Below are 21,078 nucleotides of genomic sequence, written 5' to 3'. Positions count from 1 at the left end.
CTAAGGAGTGGATTTTCTAGAGTCGGAGAAACATTGACAAAGTTGGGACGAGTACCGAACTCTCACAAGATTCATGCAAGGCATGGAAGGGGTCGTCGAGAACCAATGACATGCAAACTTTTGTCGATCTATTGGCTTCAACCCAACAATGGGTTCAAGGGAAGCAAGGCTTCCAGTTATCCACCATCGTTGACAATGTAAAGCCATCACCTTCAAGAGAGTCGCTTCATATCTAACAGAGCTTTTTGATATAGAAGTTTTTCATGGCCAGTAAGTACAATGAGCTTGAAATTAATGTTTCACATTCATTTATGGTTCACACATTTTTTTGCATTAGTAAAAGCACGCTTTGAGACCATGGCTTATGGTGGAAGGGGAGCTTGTTCCATGGGATGTTTGTCAAGGACAAATGTCAAGGTGTGAGTATAGCCAACAACAAGTAAGCAACAAGTGCAGACAAGGTTGTTTAGCAATATATGAAAGTACAAGAAAGCTTGTGGCGTAAATGGTAAACATGTGACTTGTATGGTCAAGGCACTTGGCAAGGCCAACCAATAACTTCAACTCCAAGAAGCTGTCAAGCAAGTTGTTTTCCCGTGATTCACTCAGACAAGGATATGATCCACCCATTGTCAGCAAGCGTGATCCAATGAGTTTTCACAGCTACTTGGTAACAGGTATATATGGTACAATATTGAGTAGGTACAAGATGCAAGTATTGTTTTGCTTCTCCATAAGATCTACAATTAGACAAGGTCTTATACTACTCATTTTTTTGTGAATGATCGACAAGGTTGACTTTATTTTGCTATGGCATCTGTTTGCGAGAAAAAGTATATGTAGCTATGAGCAATGGTAGCATCCAAAGTGCGGATATTGAAATGTATCATGCAAAGATGAGACTTCCCACACAATCAATATGGCTATGAGCTAGATTACAGCGAGTTTTTATTTTATAAATTCATGACAACTAGCCACAACAAGGCAACAGGTTACACAATTTCAAATTTTCTTATTTTTCTACATTTTAACTTTGAAGTTGGCAAAGATTTCCTATTGTACAAAGCAAAGTGCTTTGACAGAATTTATGAGAAGCAAGGCTTCTAACCCGTGCCAACATCCTGCCGTTGACTTCAAATCAATGACATTGGCACAGAGTTATGGGCATTCGACAATGTGAGGATATAAGCTCACAATTTAACAACAAATTCTGATGTATCCATGCCCGGTTGTGCAAAGGCACTTATGGTATTGGTTCAATTAGAGGCTCAATCAGTAGGGCCGTCAATGTGAGGATATAAGCTCACAATTTAACAAAAAATTCTGATGTATCCATGCCCGGTTGTGCAAAGGCACTTCTGGTATTGGTTCAATCAGAGGTTCAATCTGTATGCCGTCAATGTCACCAAGGGCTTACACCTCTGCGTGCATGGCATGCCAGTGAGATTGACATAATTCCATCTTGTTACTATTTACATTTCCACTATAACACTAACTACTTTGTCAAGGACAAGATAAGTGATTGATGTCTTAAAACATTTGTTTATTTATGTTTATTTATTTACAGGCAAAGTGCCATACTTTAGTCACCTTGGTACATTCATGACCACATTCAAGGTAGGTGGGTCAAGAAGGGATATATGTTACCTCTCTGTACGAGAGAGTTGTACAAGCATACTGTTGTACGCTTGTAGAATAATCTATGACACATACATGGTCTACACTGGAGCATATGCAAGAGGCATACAACACATTAGAATAAGGGGTTTCCTTCAACCCAACATTCTCTCTCTCTCTCTCTCTCTCTCTCTCTCTCTCTCTCTCTCTCTCTCTCTCTCTCTCTCTCCCCCCAAATTCTTTGTGGGAAAGGTGAAACTAGGGATGATTTTACTAAAATCTTTCTATGTCAATACAGTAACAAGAAGGGCTAAGAGCCATATATTTCCACCTATTTTGGAATGGCTAAGAACCATCTGTTTGTAATCTATCAGTGATTTCTTTCAAGATCAAACAATTCTATTCAGTTGAGTACCCATCGATTTTAATGATCAAAGCAAGAGTCTTGCCATTACTAATCTTTCGAGTGTTCTTTTAGCACTACACACATTGAGTGTGAAGATCAATTTGAGTTTTTGAAAGTATCAAACTCGTAAATGCTTATTTCTACAAAGGTGTATAGATGAAGCAAGCATTTCAGATAGCATGATTGTTCACAAAAACCCAAGATTATGGATTTTCGGGTCTAGAGAAGACCCAGTTGTGAATACGATTCCAATTTGAGTGGATATCCTATTTTATCTATAATACTAAGAGTGTCTATACGGGTATAGTTTTGGAGTAAGAACCAGCTCGTGATTACTAGATCAATTATTAAGTATTAATGGTCAATTCTCGGAATCTTCACACTTGCACTTTCAAGGAAAGAAGTTCACCAACTACCAAAGGGTAGTGGACAATTTTAAGTTTTTGAAGTATGTAACGAGGGAAAACTCAAGGGGGGTCACGAATACATGCCATGGGCCGGATGCTAGTGGAGCATTGTCACTACAAAAGTCTAACCAAGGGGTTTGACAATGTCAATTTTAACAAAGGGGTGTGATTGCAAAGGTAACACCCAAGGTTACATGTGCAATACTACTTGCATTTCACTAATTTTCAATCAGAGTTCTTAGGCCTTTGCAGGCGGGAAATTTGGGCAAGTACCTTTTGCTACGGATAAGTGAACACTATGTTCAACCTCAAGGTACGCATCTGATTTTTGGTTTGGTTTTTTCTACTTTTCCAAGTAGGATGCATAAACTTCTATGTTCTCATCCATTTTTTGCTCTTTAGAGAGATGAGAAGGTCATGTAAGAGCCAAGAAATTTGAGTTGTAGTGTCCAAAATAAGTTTCCGCAGTACGCAGTTCTAGAGCCACTTCTAGGGTTTGATTTGGCACATGCTGTCACATGGGATACAACATGGTCTAGGAACTCAAGGATTTCGGTTTAGCCAGTGTGAAGTAAGGATAATGAGGGTCCCTCTCACTCACGTCGCAGAGTCTTTGTAGTTACCTCCACACACAAGTACATCTCTTACTTGAAGGATGTTCTTTTTTTCAAACATCCTTACATGTTCCACATGTGGAGAATATGTGTCTCTAGGACTGACATTGGCACTTGTCATATCAATTACATCTCACGATAAAGTCCCTAGGTGCTGGTCAAATCCGTTTTCTACACCATTTTTAGCACCACGTATCAGGAACAATTTTAGTGGCCAGAAATTGTCGAATACTTAGAATGACTTGCTAAGATACAAGTGCTGCTAAACAAGATTAACGGATGGTTTTTTACGCTTATAGCAAGGCTATGTGTTGTCAATGAAAATGTTTCATTGTTTGTACCTAGAAGTGAGTAATGTTTCACCTTCTATTATGGTTCACACATTTCAGCAAGGCTTGCAAATGATTGCAGTAGAAATTATTTAGTTTCTTTTCATAACTATTTACACTCCTCTTTAATGTGTGCTAGGAGCATCACATTCTCCATAAGCATTGGCAAGTATTCCAATGGATATGCAAGTTCATATCTGTTTTTTCTAAATGGATGCACACTAGGTGTTATGGGCCCTAGTGTTTAGCAAAGACTGATTTGGAGAGGCATGCATATTCATCACATTCGTTGCTTATGAATCATTTTGTACTCTATGTGCAGTATCTCTACGAGATTTTACCAATCACCAATAGAGGTCATGGCTCGGTTTGGGTGCTTGTGGATCTTTCAAATTAACCAAGATGGTTATGCATTTCATTGTTGATTCCCCAGCAATAGTACAACATTGTGATCCTCGTTTACCAGTCATTTTGGAAGACTGTTTGTAAACCTTGGGGAAACACACCTTAGTGATGTCAGTATCCAAGGGGATAGGCAAATTACAAAGTGTAATCTTGTGCTAGAAGATATGCGAAGTACGCATGTTAGCACCAACAAATCCAATTATTATGCATTTATTGCTCTAGTTGGAGCTTCATGTATAATTCAAGTTCTCAACCTTGAACTCTAGTTATGGTGGGGTTGTTTACTGATATGAGAAGGTAACATGTCAAGGACTTAAACTTGGCTGATGAGTTAACGTTAGCAAGTTACTTTCATGGAAAGTGAAAAGAGGTATTCTAGTCAAATGAGAAGTTGGAGCCATGAAGGATGCCACTATGGAACAAATTAGTGTATCACCACTCTTGTTTTCGCGGACGAAAATGCTTCTCCAAGGGGGGAGTAATGTCAAGACAAGGATCCTAAGGAGCAAGGCTGTACCTAGGGGGTCAAGGACCTGAGCCACGGGCTTGGACTAGACCAGTGTGGACTGGGGATCCAAAAGTGGCTAGGGCTAGGATCCGGCCTAGATATAGGGTGGTAGGGTGATGGATCCGGCATCTCAATCTCCTAGGTTTTATGGCCACGCGGTTAGAGGCTTGGCTAGAAAAATCTGCAAGTGGGTCCAAAAGACATGGTAGATCAGATTCTTCAAGATTGATATGTTCCTTGGTGGCAGAAGATGGGAAGTCTTGCTCTTCTTATCACTCAAATTTTCGGGTACTTCTTCTTTCACCATATATGGGGGGCAAGAAATCACCATCTATTTGAAGGAGATCTTGAGGTGGCAAGCTTCTCAGAGATTATACAACAAAGCAGAGTGATGGTCTATATGCTCCAAAGCAAGAAAGACTTGGGTGATTGGTTGAGGGCTACCCATGCCAAGTTGTCAATGTACGATAAGTAAAAGCCTTGAACTATAGTTCACCTACGTTGTAAAGCCGATTATGATTAGCCTCGGTGAGAGGCTGTAGACATCCGATTTGTATTTTTCAGCACCTCAAGGTTTGGCATGAGCTTGAGGTTGTGTTGTAATTAATATAATTAGGTCACAAATTGTGAGTTTTGAAAAAAAAAAGATTTAGGATGAGAGGCTAGTAGGTGTGTTCAATCTTTTTTTTCGTGCAAAACTCGAGTGATTAAAATAAAAGCCAAAAAGAATTACATGAAAATTCCTGCTCAAACTCAGTCAGGGCATCCAACAAGAGTTACTAAGGAGTCCAATAACCCGCGCTTTTTACAAGGAAGACAAAAACCTATATACATAGATCATGCCAAGACTGCCAGGAAGAACACAACAACAACTACATATAATCGCACAATGTACATAGACCAAGATTTACTCGAGGATCCACTAAGAAAATAGAGTCTTGCACACCCCACAAGGTTGCCAAGAGTAAATTTCCAAGGAAAGATATACCAAAAAATAAGCGACCAACCGTCAGGACCATCTCCCTCCAACCACAGTAGCATTGGCGTGAGACAAACTTCAAAATCAGCACCTGATGAATCTCCAATAGAGCAATCAAATGTGAACACTCTCCTCCAAAGGAATGGGGTGAGCCTCTAAGAGTCAAAAACATCGGGCTCGGGAATGAACCACAGTACTAGGCCGCTGATGAGCTCCCAACATCACTCTCTCTTACTACTCCACTCTTGACCCCTGAGGGATAAGCTCTGAAGCAAGCTGGAGTGTACAATGACACTCTTGGATCACTATCATCCTGATGACTGAATCCATCTCAAAACAAGTGTAGGGCCAATTAGTGTGGACTACACTACAACCCCCCAGGTGTACTGACTGGTTGTAAATAGTGCAGGCATCAACCAAGGAATCCATGACGTGTTGTGGGTGGTCACAAGCAGCACAAATTGTCAAGAAGCCGTTGTGCACCGACCAACCCCAATTGCAATAGCACGATGCACGACAAGACACTAAAACATGGTGATTCTCTTCAAATGGCTGCTATCTCACACGTGCTCTCATAACTCTACAAAGAACTCGGATGTGAGACCCTCCTACCAATGAGTCGGTTCCATGGAATGAGTCTCTTTTTGTGATGTCAATATGTGTCGGCATAGCCGAGATGTGTACTAGAAAAAGGGTTTCATTGATGAAGCAAAGGGGTATCGCAAAAACCACTCCCCTGGGTTGCATTGTAGCCGTGTCAAAGGGAAACTTTCCCAAGACCATAGCCACCAGTGTCCTGACTCTAAGGCGATCATGTTGAGATCTATGACATCACAAGTCCTCCCACTGATGCCCACCACTCCAATCCTCTTAAAACAACACTCAGTCACCTTTGGTGCCTCAAAAATGGTGCTGTGAAGATGACCCTCTCCCTGAATCTCAACGAACCTGCAAGAACCCGTGTTTGAGCAGGCCCTATATACAATGAGGACCTCCAATTATGTGAAGTACCTCATCCAACAAAGAGTTGTCGGCTCTAGAGGGTGAGCCACTTTGTTGGTATATCCTTTACAATATCCTGACACATGTTGTGTGCCCCCCTCATGTCCCACAATTAGATGCTCTGAATCTCCTCATTAAGTCCTATAAATATTAGCCTACTCTATGTATCTTTGTGGAAATCCACCATATGGAACTTGGATCGATGGGCCACTTGTCTGAGGGGCCTAGGCACAAATCCGTTGATGTAGTAGTAGCTTCTTCCTCAAGGGCTTCTCTCCTAGGAGCAGACCTCTGATCACAAATCTTCCCAATGAGGGCTCTACTTTGTCATGCTAGGCCAACGGTCCCCAACCTCCCTAGTGCAAGGTAAAGTAATGACCTACCAAGAAACTTTGGCCCAAGCCGATTGTGTATGTCACCCTAACCACAAAAAGTTCTTGATCAACCTCTCTAGCTGGCTAATACAAGAGCCTAGCAAGAAATAATGTATCATAGCCAAAAGCACATTGTTGGCCATTACCACCTTGATAGCAAGAGAGAGTCGTGGTGAGCTCCAATGAAGTAGTTTATTCCAAATGGAAAGGAGGAGAGGAGCAGTTAGTTGCACTAGGGTCAAGCCCACCAAGCCAATCTGACAACTCAAATATCATATGGGTGTCCCTAGGAGAGTCCACCTAAAACTCTCACCAGGCGACCAATTAGGTGTGGGATCACTGCCAACCCAAAAAGCTAGAGTCTTTCTCTACTTGACCAATGCTCCTAATTCACAATATCACCCCTCAAGAGCCTGCACAAACCTATGCAATTTGGCCTCCTAGCCCTAAAAATACGAGTGATTCATCTGCAAACTCGGCATCCAAGAGCTCCTCTCCCCTAATAAGAAAATGTATTCCTTGCAGACCAACCTCCTATGATGTCAAAATTTGCTCATCACCTCAACATAGAAGAGAAATAAGAAGGGGGCCCTATCTAACCAATCGTGTGAGCATGAAACGGTCCCCTCTTGCTCCTACCAAAAGCACATGATTGTGAGCACACCTATAGAGAGCTGAATCTCCCCTAATCCAAGCATCTAAAAACCCCATCCCTCACACGAGAAAAACCTCAAAATCAACACCTAATGGAATTTCCAATGGAGCAATCAAATCCGATCAATTCCAATGGTTGCCTCAAAACAAGGCAACCTTGCAACAGTCGCCCTACTCCACCTTCAGCAGATCCAGGTCGCCATACCCTGAGCCATAACCCAGTCATGTGTATACGAACCCGTAACTGAGAACTCAAACCCACGCGACCGCCCTTTGCCCTCCTCATGAGGAGGCTGGAGGTGGAATCTCTCCCTAGTGCCAAAAAATAAGGGATCGGCAAAGGAGGGTTGGAGTCGCAGAGGTAGGGCAACCCGGCCCCTCACCCAAGAGAAGGTCGCATCCACTTTCCACAACTTCCACTCCCCCAACAAACATTGTCCACGCCCCACCCTACGGCAGACCCACCACTGAGCCCTGCGCTCTTGTGGACTTGTAAGCTGTAGGGAGTGGAGAAAGATCGCTCCGAGAACCCGAGGACTCATCCTAATTCCTAATGATGCTAAAGTAAAGGGAAAAAGAAAATAAAATTCCACACACATTGCATGCAAGATGGATGACCTCTTTATATGGATGTTCAAATCCTTTTGTCTTTTGACTTTTATGAGGCTTTTCATTTCCTAGAGTCACCTATCAGTGGAGCAACCCTGTCATTGCTCTATGGCTTGCGAGGCCATGGAGCTGGGAGGTGCTGATGGATGGTTCTGTGACAAGGCGGGCGGTGATGATGTCTGTTGGAGTTTGAGGTCAAGGATGTTGTGGAGTGCGGAGACTCTGCGATGAGGTATCGATCTGCTCTCGATATCACTTCCTCATTCTCCCATTATCGGCTCCCTTTCTTTTTGGAGCAGTTGAAGGTTTTCCTTGCTGGCTCTGTGAAGAGCATAAAAGGTGGTTGTGGGTCTACATGTTTCTCGTCTTCAGCTTCGGAGACTAGGCTTGGAGTTATCCCTCGCGGGCTTCCTCTCGAGTGGCAACAAGCAGTTGGCAGCCCTGTGGCAGTAAGGGTCCATGTGTTGGGGCTTGGCTCCCCATTCATAGCTTGCTGCTACATTGAAGGGTTTGTTGGTGGATCTTGGCTTTGGTGGTTGTACGCTCTCTTCCCATGCGTCTCCCTTTTGGTCTTGTTCAGGGGCGGCCCCTTTAGCAGGTGGAGTTTCCAGACTTTCCCCCTTCCGCGGTGGTATGTCCTTTCTTGATGCACTGTTATGTTGGGTTGTTCTATCTCTTGTGGTGGGTGGCTCCCCGTTTAGCCAATATATGGTCTTTTCTGAGTTGCTGCATCTTGAGGATGGCCTTTTATTGGTGTGGCAATACATGAAAGGTCTTCGGAAACCTTAAGTGTTGATGCTAAGTATGGTTTGTTAGAATCTAGTGGATAAGCCTGGAACTAGTTGTAACCTTTGATTGTTGTTTTTAACTCTCCTTGGCTCATTTTGAGCTTGGAGAGATTGTATGGTGTTACTTTTAATATATTCTCAACCTCCACCATTTGGTGGCGGTACTGAAAAAAAAAAGATATTTTGAAACAAGACTCAACATGAGCTTGAGGCTGATTTGTTTATTTCTTGGTGACAGTTTAATACAATCACTCACAATTGTGAGTTTTAAAATATATATATATATATATATATTGAAACTTTTTTTACTTTTTACTTTTACTCTTGTTGTGTGTGTGTGTGTGTGTGTGTGTGTGTGTGTGTGTGTGTGTGTGAGAGAGAGAGAGAGAGAGAGAGAGAGAGAGAGAGAGAGAGAGAGAGAGAGAGAGAGAGAGAGAGAGAGAGAGAATTAGAATTACTTTAGTAACGAGCTCAAGCCACTTAAAGTCCTCAAAGGGATTGCCCTTTTGCCAAAATGGCTGTCTAGTCTTTGGTCTAGAGAGCTCGAAGTAAGAAACACACCCCAAAGACCTAGTACTTGATTGAAATAGTCGACTTTAGGTTTCACATGGGAGGAAGACAGAGTTGAAGTCAACATCAGTTAATTTTTCATTTCTACCTCAATGCTCATGAACAATTGCAGAACGAGGAGAGAGAGGTTGTCACGTAGCGATGAGATGAGAAGAGAGAGAATGACTTTGTTGAGGCAAACCTACCAATTTTGGCAGAGTTAGAAAGCAAAAGTCCCGTTCAAGCTTGTTGTTGAGCTCAATTAGCAAAGTTAAACTCTACCGTGTGAATGAGCTCTACTACAATAACTACACGATGAGAGAACATATTTTGGGGCTTGAACGTCTCCTCACTTTCAAGTTTCTCACACGAGTTGAGGCTGTGCCTCAAGTTAGCGTTGAACCGGTTGAAGAAACAAAACAATTGGTTGAAGTGAGGGGGAGAAGGAAAAATCTGGTTGGAAAATTTAAGAAAATAGAGTTAAATTACAAAAAATGCTAGGTTTTTTTTTTAATAAAGTAGAAATTGAATTTAAAGAAAAACAGGGAAGTATACATGGACCCACAGGAGGGGGAGGGTCACCCCATGAAAAGAGGATTACAATATGCTAATCTTGTCCAAATTGATCTGCAGATTTTGGCAATCTTGGCAGTCCCTAAGGACTCTCCTTTGGACATTTTGCAGGTACTTATGCTTTAAGGATGGAATTTCCCAGTGGGGAGATCTATTTTAGTCTCATCACCCACTCTCAGCGGAGGCACTTGAGGATGCAACTTGGTGTGTCAGCAGGCTACAGTCAATCTTGGCTAAGCTGCATCTTCCTCCAAGGTCTAATTTCTATAAGGCTCAGTTTGCATAGCTAGGTACAAACATCCATTTCACCTAAAAAAGGAGTTCAAGAAAGTCTCAAAAAGAAGCTCAATAAAAATTGGAGGATGTCAGCTATTTGCTCTGGTTGATAATGCACCAAGGTATTTGGACATGTGAAAGAGCTAGGAAAATTGGGATTTCAACTTGGATTTTCCTAAGATTCCAAGTCAAGTTGAAAACACCCCTCATCTCTTCTTCTACTGTACACATTCTACCAAGATTCTCCATCCCTATCTCCTATGTGTTATGGAAATCAGCTCACAGTCAGTGGGTGTCAAGGATTTGTTGCTTGGGAACTGTAAAAGGGTGGAATCTGGATACTCCTTCTCACTATCTCACAAGGGCATGGGCAGGAGGGGATCAATGGCACACGTCCATTTTGAGGATCGGGTGCGATCTTACCCGTCCAATGTGGTTTGTGTAAATTCAGGAAAATAGGTAAATTCGGGTGCAATAAAATTTGTAAATTCGAGCTCCTACCAAAAGCACCTGATTGTGAGCACACCTACAAAGAACTGACACTCCCCTAATCCAAGCATCTAAAAACCCCATCCCTCAACGAGAAAAACCTCGGAATGAGCACCTAATGGAATCTCCAATGGAGCAATCAAATCCGATCGATTTTGATGGTTTCCACAGAATTAAGCAACCTTGCAACAATCGCCTCGCTTTATCTTCAGTAGATGTAGGTCACCATACCCTGAGCCATAACCCAGCCATCATGTGTATACGAACCTGTAACTAAGAACTCAAAACCACCTGACCACCCTTTGCCCTCCCTATGAGGAGGCAGGAGGAGAAATTTCTCCCTAGTGCCAAAAAATAAGGGATCGGCAAAGGAGGGCTGCAGTCACAGAGGTAGGGCAACGCGGCCCTCACCCAAGAGAAGGTCACGTCCACTTCCCACAACTGCCACAGCCCCAGTAAGCACTGTTCACGCCCCACCCTACCGCAGACCCACCACTAAGCCCCCCGCTCTTGCGGACTTGTAGGGTGCAGGGAGCGGAGCAGGATCGATCTGAGAACCGGAGGACTCCAATGATGCTAAAGTAAAGGGAAAAAGAAAATAAAATTCCGAACACATTGCATGCAAGGTGGACGACCTCTTTATATAGACATACAAAGCCTTTTTGTCTTTCGACTTTTATGAGGCTTTTCATTTCCTAGAGTCACCCGTGAGTGTAGCGACCCCATCGCTGCTCTGCGGCCTGCGAGGCCATGGAGCTGCGTGGTGCTCATTGATGGTTCTACGACAGGACGAGTGGAAATGCTGTTTGCTGGAGTTTGAGGGCAGGGATGTTGTAGAGAGCAGTGACTCTGCGGTGAGGTACCGGGATGCTCTTGACCTCACTTCCTCATTCTCCCATTGCCGGCTCCCTTTCTTTTTTGGAGCAATTGAAGGTTGTCCTTGATGGATCTGTGAAGAGTATAAAAGGGGGTTGTGGGTCTACATGTTGCTTGTCTTCAGCTTTGGAGATTGGGCTTGGAGTTCTCCCTCACAGGCTTCCTCTCGGGTGGCAATCAGTTGGTAGCCCTGTGGCATTAAGGGTTCGTGTGTTGGGACGTGGCTCCCCATTAATAGTCTGCTGCTGCATCGAAGGATTTGTTGGTGGATCTTGGCTTTGGTGGTTGTACGCTCTCTTCCCATGCGTCTCCTTTTTGGTCTTTTTCGGTTGGCCCCTTCAGCGACGATGTCCGATCTTGGTGGTAGCTTGTATCGATCGCGGGTGCTGCGGGGGTGGTGCTTTTTGGAACATGCAGGTAATGGAGTTTCAATACTCCCCCCTGTCCTTTCTTGATGCATTGTTATGTTGGGTTGTTCTGCCTCTTCGGTGGGTGGCTCCCTGTTTAGCCAATATATGGTCTTTTTCTGAGTTGCTGCATCTTGAGGTTGCCCTTTTATTGGGGTGGAAATCCATGAAAGGTCTTTGGCAACCTTAAGTGTTGATGCTAAGTATGGTTTGTTAGTATCTAGTGGATAAGCCTAGAACTGGTTGTAACCTTTGATTATTCTTTTTGACTCTCCTTGGCTCATTTTGAGCTTGGAGAGATTGTATGGTGTTACTATTAATATTTACTCAACCTCCACCATTTGGTAGCAGTACTGAGAAAAAAAAAAAGATATTTTGAAACAAGACTCGGCATGAGCTTGACACTGATTTGTATATTTCTTGGTGACATTCTAATTCAATAAGTCACAATTGTGAGTTTTGCAATATATATATACATATTGAAATAATTTTTACTTTTGGGGAATTGTGAGAGTTAATGACGTACTTTTAGTCTTGTTGTGTGTGTGTGTGTGAGAGAGAGAGAGAGAGAGAGAGAGAGAGAGAGAGAGAGAGAGAGAATTACTTTAGTAACGAGCTCAAGACCATCTTAAGTCCTCAAAGGGATTTCCCTTTTGTCTAAACGTCTGTCCAACATTCTTTGGTCTAGAGCGCTCGAAGTAAAGAAACACTCCCTAAAGACCTAGTACTTGATTGAAATAGTCTATGATAGGTTTCACATGGGAGGAAGACATAGTTGAAGTGAACGTCAGTTAATTTGTCATTTCTACCTCAATGCTCACGAACAGTTCCACTTCGAGGAGAGAGAGGTTGTCATGTAGTGGCCATGAGAAGAGAGAGAATGGCTTCGTTGAGGCAACCCACCCAATTTCAGTGGAGTTAGAAAGCAAAAGCTTTGTTCAAGCTCGCTGCTGAGCTCAACTGACAGAGTTAAACTCTACCATGCGAATGCGCTCTACTATAGTAACTACACAATGAGAGAACATATTTTGAGGCTAAACCGTTTCCTCACGTTCAAGTTTCTCACACGGGTTGAGATAACTTGAGAATGTGCCTTAGCTTAGCTTGAGCCGGTTGAAAAATCAGAACAACTGGTTGAAGGAAAGGAGGGAGGGGGAGAAGGAAAAAATCTGTTTGGAAAATTTAATAGAGTTAAATTGCGAAAAATGCTAGTTATTTTGGTTTACAAAAAAAACCTAGTAAGCAATCTATTCTATGTATTAAGCAGAGGGACATTCAGGGGCCACGTGGTGCAATTTGCTTCATCCGGCAGTGTGGCCCTGTATCTTCGACAACAGTGAGAACAGTGTGCACAGAGAGAGATAGAGAGAGAGAGGGGCTGAAGGTTGTCGACCCTCGTTACTAAATGACACCTCCTTTTGAGAGGTGGGATCAATGGCTCATGTAATGCAAAAGATTCTTGCTTTTTCGGATTCGCGACTTGAACCCACTACCCTCTCCCCCACGGAATTGACTCTAACCACTAAGCTCGCGCACGCTCGTTGAAAGGTGTGTGTGTGGTAAGTTTATAGATCACGACGTCGTGGACAAGTTTACACCTAGTTCACACCGAGTTCGCATTGAGTTCACACCAAATTTGGTGTGGTGTGTAGACCCTCCCCAGTTTACACTTAGTTCACACCGTGTTCACGTTGAGTTCACACCAAATTTGGTGTGGTGCACATACCTCCGAGTTCACTCTTAGCTCACACTTAGTTCAAATGACGATCGGACGGCTTAATTGCACCCATCTTGCGACATCTATTGTGGATCATTGATCCCACCTCCCTAGGCCGGCCACACTAGTATGAATTAAAGTATCCAAACACTGACTGTTTCCAAATTTCCAAAAACGTGTGCTGAACGTTCCTCCAACGGGTCATGCACTCCAATCCGTTATGACTTGGGGCATTTGCATCCAGAAACGTTGCAGGCTATAAAACTGAACTCACAAGCATCGAGGCAGAGATCGGCGACACAAAAGCCTCTCATGTAAATCAAGTTAACATCTCTACACAACTTTTTTGTGTTGGTAATCTCAAATCAACACACACACATACACAGTCTCTCTCTCTCTCTCACTCACAAACACACACACTACACACACACACACACAGTCTCTCTCACACTCGCTCTCATTCTCTCTCATCATCGTCGATTTTGAGAATGCCTCCTAATTATTACTCCTGGCCCACCAGCTCGACAGCGCCGGCGGAAACTGCGCCATCAACAGTACTCATTGTTGACGTTGATTCCATCTTGCCCGCAGTGAAGCCCATCATGAGTGCTGCCTCCATGAGCAATGTCGATGGCGCCGACTTAACATTCGCCCGCATCAACATCACATTTAAGGTGGCGAGCATTGCGGTAATTGCAGTACTGCGTTTTCAATCTTCCCATTTTGTCACCATTGATCATGATTGTCCTGCTCATGACGTTTCCCTTATAAGTGTCGATATCGGCCTCAATATACATGCTGACGGAAGCCAATATTCAAATAATGTACGATTTCATCCTGACATTGTCACGTCGGTTGCTAACATTGTCCAAACCCGGGATCTTGAGATACTGCAGAAGCTTGGCGGGCTTCAAGGTTTGGCTTCAGAACTGCACACAAATTTGATTGAAGGGCTACCCACTACTGCTGACTCGCACTATAGCACCGACGCTCTTCTGCATCGGAAGCATGTCTTTGGTGAGAATGCATACCCTCGGAAGAAAGGCAAAACATTTTGGGGCTTTCTGTGGGAAGCTTGCCACGACACTACCCTCATCATTCTTATGCTTTGTGCCGCCTTCTCGCTTGCATTCGGCATCAAATCAGATGGCATTAAAGAAGGATGGTATGACGGGGTGAGCATTGCTATTGCTATACTTTTAGTGATTGTTGTGACTGGTGTGAGCAATTATAGACAGTCTAGGCAGTTTGAGCGCTTGTCTGAGGAAAGGGACAACATTCAAGTGCAAGTTACTAGGGGTGGCCACCGGATAACTGTACCTCTAGTTGACATTGTGGTGGGAGATTTAGTGCAACTGAATATTGGAGATCAAGTACCTGCCGATGGTTTGCTTGTGCAGGGTCAATCTCTCTCTATTGATGAATCGAGCTTCACCGGTGAGAGTGATTACTACATGCCTGACCCTGATGAGCAAGCATTTTTACGGTCTGGCTCCAAGGTTCAAGATGGCTATGGCTCCATGCTTGTCACTGGTGTAGGAATGAACACTGAATGGGGCCGCATGATGGCCCTCCTTAGCAATGACAGCGGTACTGAAGAAACACCTCTGCAAGAACGATTGTCTGCAGCAGCCACCCTCATTGGTAAAGTGGGCCTCTCTGTGGCATTGCTGGTGCTGATCATCTTAATTGTATTCTACTTCACAGGCCACTCCAGTAGCAGTGGAGATCCCAAGTTCTTAGCTGGCGAAACAAGTGCCACTGACATCATGGATGCTCTGGTTCACATCTTCTCTATAGCCGTAACCATAGTGGTGGTGGCAGTTCCTGAAGGCCTTCCCCTTGCGGTGACACTCACACTCGCCTATTCCATGAGAAAGATGATGAGGGATAATGCACTTGTACGTCGCCTTGCCGCTTGTGAAACCATGGGCTCTGCCACAACCATTTGTAGTGACAAGACAGGTACACTTACCATGAACCAGATGACTGTAGTGAAGTCATGGGTTGCAGGGAAGACTCTCACCTCTGAAGTAGAGGAATTTGAGTTCCTGCAAATGTTGCCCTGTAACTTGAGAAGCCTCTTGTTTCAAGGCACTGCACAAAACAGCACAGGAAGTGTTGAAGCTTCTAGCAAGCAATGTGGTCCAAACAATAATGAGAAGCTGATGCAGGTGGAAGTGGTGGGGTCACCTACGGAAAAAGCTCTTCTGTGCTGGGCCTTGAAAGCCGGCATGAACTTTCAAGCGACAAGGTCTGAATCTAGTATTGTGCAGGTAGAAACATTCAACTCGGCAAAGAAGCGTGCTGGTGTGGCTGTGGAGACATCCAACAAAGTGGTATTTGTTCATTGGAAGGGTGCTGCAGAAATTATTCTCTCCATGTGCAACAAGTGGGTGGACATGGATCTGCAGACTAATTATGCTGCAGAACAGACCTTCTCTGAGAGGGTAATGTCCGCTGAGAAAAAGCAGGAGCTTCATGACATAATTGAATCCATGGCATCTTGCAGTCTGCGGTGCGTGGCATTGGCATACACCACGCTACCACTAGATCAAATTGTAACAGGGGGTAAAGCCAATGGGTGTAGCCGGAGTCTTCCAGACACTGATCTAACATTTCTTGCTGTGGTTGGGATGAAAGACCCGTGTCGGCCCTCAGTAAAGAAAGCTGTGAGCGCTGTGAAAGCTGCTGGCGTGACAGTTAGGATGGTCACCGGCGATAACCTTGCCACTGCAAAGGCCATTGCCTTGGAATGTGGAATCTTGACAATGGCATCAAATCAAATGGCTGTGGAAGGGGCAGTCTTCAGGGACTGGACAGAACATGAGCGAAAGGAGAATCTACCAAGAGTGGCTGTGATCGCTCGCGCATTACCCTCAGACAAATTATTGCTTGTGGAGACCCTCCAATCCATGGGAGAGGTAGTGGCAGTAACAGGTGATGGTACTAACGATGCCCCGGCGCTGCATAAGGCGGACATAGGCCTCTCGATGGGGATTCAAGGAACTGAGGTGGCTAAGGAAAGCTCAGACATCATCATCCTTGATGACAATTTCGCATCTGTTGTCAAGGTGGTGAGATGGGGACGGTCTGTCAACTTCAATATACAGAAGTTCCTCCAGTTTCAGCTCACGGTAAATGTGACGGCACTTGCTGTGAACTTTGTTGCGGCGGTGTCGTCAGGGGATGTGCCTTTGACAGTGGTACAGCTATTGTGGGTGAATTTGATCATGGACACATTGGGTGCTTTGGCTTTGGCAACAGAGCCTCCAACCGATGAGCTTATGCACAAACCACCAGTGGGCCGAAAAGAGCCACTTATCACCTACACCATGTGGAGAAACTTGGCTGCCCAAGCCATATACCAGGTAACAATTCTGTTAACATTGCAATTCAAAGGAGTAGAACTCTTGCGTCTTTCTGGTGAGGAGGATGCCGACATCATCAACCGCACTGTCATCTTCAACACCTTTGTGTTTTGCCAACTCTTCAATGAGATGAATGCACGCCAGCCATATCGCCGCAACATTTTCCTCGGGCTTCAAAGAAATCGCTTGTTTATGGGGATAGTGGCCGCTACCGTCATTTTGCAGGTGGTAATGGTGGAGTTTTTAGACAAGTTTGCATCAACGATTCGGCTGGATTGGCAACAGTGGGTGGTTTGCATTGGTCTGGCGTCTCTGAGCTGGCCCATTGCGCTGCTCGCCAAGTTCATTCCTGTACGATCACAACACTCCAGCTTCATCGACACCAACAATCAAATAATGGACTCACAAATTACAATGCAAGTATAGGTTGGAAGTTCTGATCCGCCAAGGGGTCCAATTCCGGATGAGGCAGAGGGAAAGGGGAAGGAGGGGACGGACGCCTTCTGTGCTGGAAAGCACCAGAAAAGAGGATGTTTCTGGACCCACGAAATATCAAGCGATCTTGCCCCTTGGAAGCTCAACTTGCCAAATGCCTCACCCTCGACGCGGAAGCTGAATTGCCGCATGCCTTCACAGCGCAAAACGTGGGCTCCTCATGTCTTGAGCCAAAGAGCTATTTTTAGCTGATGCGACACGAGCACATCTCTCCAAATGTACTCACTTATGCTTGCATCTTGAAGGCATGTGGAAATTTGGAAGATGATGAGATAGGCAAAAGAACTCATGATGATATTGTTAGTTAGGGGATGTCTAGTATGTCGTTTCTTTGAACGCATTGATTAAGAGCAAGGGTAGGGCATTGTGAGTGAGCTCTTGGGTATTTGGGATTCTACTCTCGATGGTGCATGTGAGGCTGGGGAAGGAATAGATACAGGTGGGCTCAAGCTTTGTGTAGGAGGAAGGTGCGTTAATGGACTTTTAAAGTCTAGGGATGGGAATCTCCAAGCCTTGTGGGTGGTGTCTTGGTGCTTGGAGGAGAAACAACTCTTGAGCTTGAGGGCACAGGTGTAGGTGATGGAGAGCCAGAGACTTTGTCTTGTGGTATGGGTGATTCAAGAGTAGAAGTTGGAGTGGGTTGTTGACTTGGAGCCAATTTTGGCAAACAATGGAGGCAACAAGGGAAGTCCTTGCTCAGAAAGAGGTCTCTTACCACTCTCTTCATTCCACCCTCAACATGTACAAAGGCACACAACTTTGCCTTGAAAGAAGCTATAGGGACAACCAATTACAACCTTCTATTCTACAGGTTGATGCCTCTTGACGCGGAAGTTGAATTGCCGCATGCCGTCACAGCGCAAGACGTGGGCTCCTCATGTCTTGAGCACCAAATTGCATTACTAGCCGCACTATATTCCTCATTGCATGCATCACAATTCCTTAGTTTGATGTAGAACTTCTTTAAGCACCAAATTGCATTACTAGCCGCACTATCCTCATTGCATGGATCACAATTCCTTAGTTTGATGTAGAGCTTCTTTATCACGTGCCTATGGGGCATTTGGAAGCTACAAAAAGAGGGGCATTGTAGGCGACTCATCTCATCCCCGTTCAAAGGGTGCGCACATGAGTTAGAAGCAACAGATCTCCGCTTTCCCTCGAAGCTGTCGCCAAAGCTTTTCGCCGCACCACACAGACCTTAAAAAAACTATGTGCTCTCAGATATAGCAAGTGAGCGAGAGAAAGTAGGGACGTTGCGGGTAACTACGTGACGAATCCTACTATCAAGGGATATCCACTGCGGGAGGAATTTTAGCATTTCTCAGCTGCTGTGATGAAAATATCCATCATGTGCACACCCTTTCAGAAGTGGTGGGTGTGAGAATAATAATCCACATCATCCACACAGTCATCATCTTAGTCGGCACAACTGCTTGGATCGCAAGATCCTCACTTGGCCTCATAACTGATTATAACATCTCCTCACGTACTACATATAACTACACACATATAGATCAATATGAGCAGTGCATCACATTGCCGTGCCTTCTTACTCCTCTCTCTCTCTCTCTCAGGTACCTCCTTCACTCTCCCTCTCTCTTCCTACTCCCTTCTCCCTCTCGCTTTGTACTCCCTTCTCCTACTCGACCTTGGAACAACCCACTCTCCCTCTCCTTTGCAAGGGCGCTCTCCCTTTTTCTCTCTCTTTTGAATCTCCAAAGTCTCTCTCTTTTGATAGCATGTAGAGAGTTTCTCTCTCTGCTCTCTCTCTCTCTCTCTCTCTCCCCCCCCAAAAGCAAAAGAGGAGTCTCCATCCTCTGTTCCTTGTGCTCTTTCATTATGGTTTTAAGAATGCAAACACAACTTGGAGATAAAGAAGAAGCTCAAGGCACACAATAGAGAATGCATTTCTTAGTGTGCATATACAAAATAAGATAGCCCTAGAATTATGAGCATATATACAAATCATGGAAAAAAACCTCCTAGTGAGGGAAAAAAGTACTCGACAGTCCTAAGTGTGCTCAAACACTTCACTATCATATACATGGTAGTAATTATATACGACTCATTCACTATGTAACTGCGTAAGAAAAGAAGAGATGGTGAATGGTTTCTGAACTAGAGACCTCTAGATGGGGGATCTTTGTCTTTCCCTATTCAAATTTTCATTTAAGATTAAACACAAAATAGTTGCTTCCATGGGGATATCCTCCAAAGTAATCACTTATTTGAAGCTTCTTATAGCACGTCTATTCAAGATCTGATTATCAATATTACCCTAGTTACATATATTTCAATTGTAGGTGTCTTTCAAGTATGTGATAACGAATTTAAAGAATAAGTTTTAAACCATAGTGTAAAGTTTAATTTTGCATTCTTTATTAGACAAACAATCTTTTGTCTTTAATCAAGATCTTTGAGAGCTATCAATTTGTCCAAGTAGTGGTATTACCTAGGTGGTGGGTTTTCAAGCTAGGCCATCTTCCCCTTGCAATGCAACCATCCACACCTTGTCCACTAGATCAAGGAGGTTTCATAAACTATGCATTCAGACGTAGTGATACTGAAATATAGTCTCTGTACACCTATAACCAATTGTACTCTAGTCAACCTCACTATTTTCAATACCAATAGATATTTTGCTTGCCATTAAGCTTACAAGGTTTTTCTATATTTTATACCATTCAGTCCACATGTTGTTAATAAAATTAGAACTTGTAGCCTTGATATGGTATTTACTAAGTGTAAGAGTTAAGGGGGGATATGTTTGAGGGCTTTTCATCCTTGGAGGAAAGTGGAGATAATATATGAAGGATACTTCTAAAGCCCTTTTTTACTAGAATTTTATTTGTTTTCAATTATAAGATGGCATGTTGTTAATGCAAACATAAAATGTGTATAGAGAGAGAGAGAGAGAGAGAGAGAGAGAGAGAGAGAGAGAGAGAGAGAGAAGAAAGGTAATCTATCCACTTTCTTTGATATTTAAGACATACCTTTTCCCTTACTTGATCTATATTGTACACACCTTGTATGAGTCACTGGTCCATGCAATTGTTCTCCCACTTGTGTTGGGTAGCCACCACCTCTCTAGCAATTGTACAAGTAGGAATTAGGGAAAGTTTGAGGTCATTTTTTTCTTATAAGAAATGGCAGAGGGAAAAAAATGTTTTTCATTTTTAAAATATAAGTAACAAATTTCAGATCACAAAATTTGGGATAAATCTCCAACTTTTTACCATTTGCATAGGGATGTCACTTTTCATGGGCCCACATGAAGTGTTGCTTTGAAATCTCTTGAGAATGGTCCAACAAAAGGCACCAGGATGCTATGTAATCTATTGTGGATGCATCATGAGGGGGGTGGCTTTTGGGGATGGGAGCCCCTTGGTTACCCGTGGCAATCTCCTACAGCTTTTGATCTCGCTGGGGCTTTCGATGGTTGTATTGAACTATTATGGAACAGTTATGATACTTGTGTAATTCTTTTTAATTTCATGGCTCGTGGTGAGCATGGACTTGTTTGGTATTGATTCAATCTACTCACTCTGTTTGAGTGAGTTTTGAAAAAAAATAAAAATCTCTTGAGAATGGTCCCTTTCCCAAAAATTCTCCCTCTCAAAGCATCAATTT

General features: G+C 43.7%; 1 pseudogene; it reads left to right on the top strand.

Annotated features, from left to right (window-relative positions):
• Nucleotides 1-13,880: 13,880 nt before the first annotated feature.
• On the top strand, nucleotides 13,881-19,754 carry LOC147446061 (calcium-transporting ATPase 10, plasma membrane-type pseudogene; annotated as a pseudogene).
• Nucleotides 19,755-21,078: the final 1,324 nt, after the last annotated feature.

Source organism: Adiantum capillus-veneris, chromosome 12 (assembly GCF_014529385.1).
Source record: "Adiantum capillus-veneris isolate H3 chromosome 12, ASM1452938v2, whole genome shotgun sequence".
NCBI classification, from domain to species: Eukaryota; Viridiplantae; Streptophyta; class Polypodiopsida; order Polypodiales; family Pteridaceae; genus Adiantum; species Adiantum capillus-veneris.
Note: the sequence above shows the minus strand (reverse complement) of the source record. Positions and strands in the feature narration are given on the sequence as shown.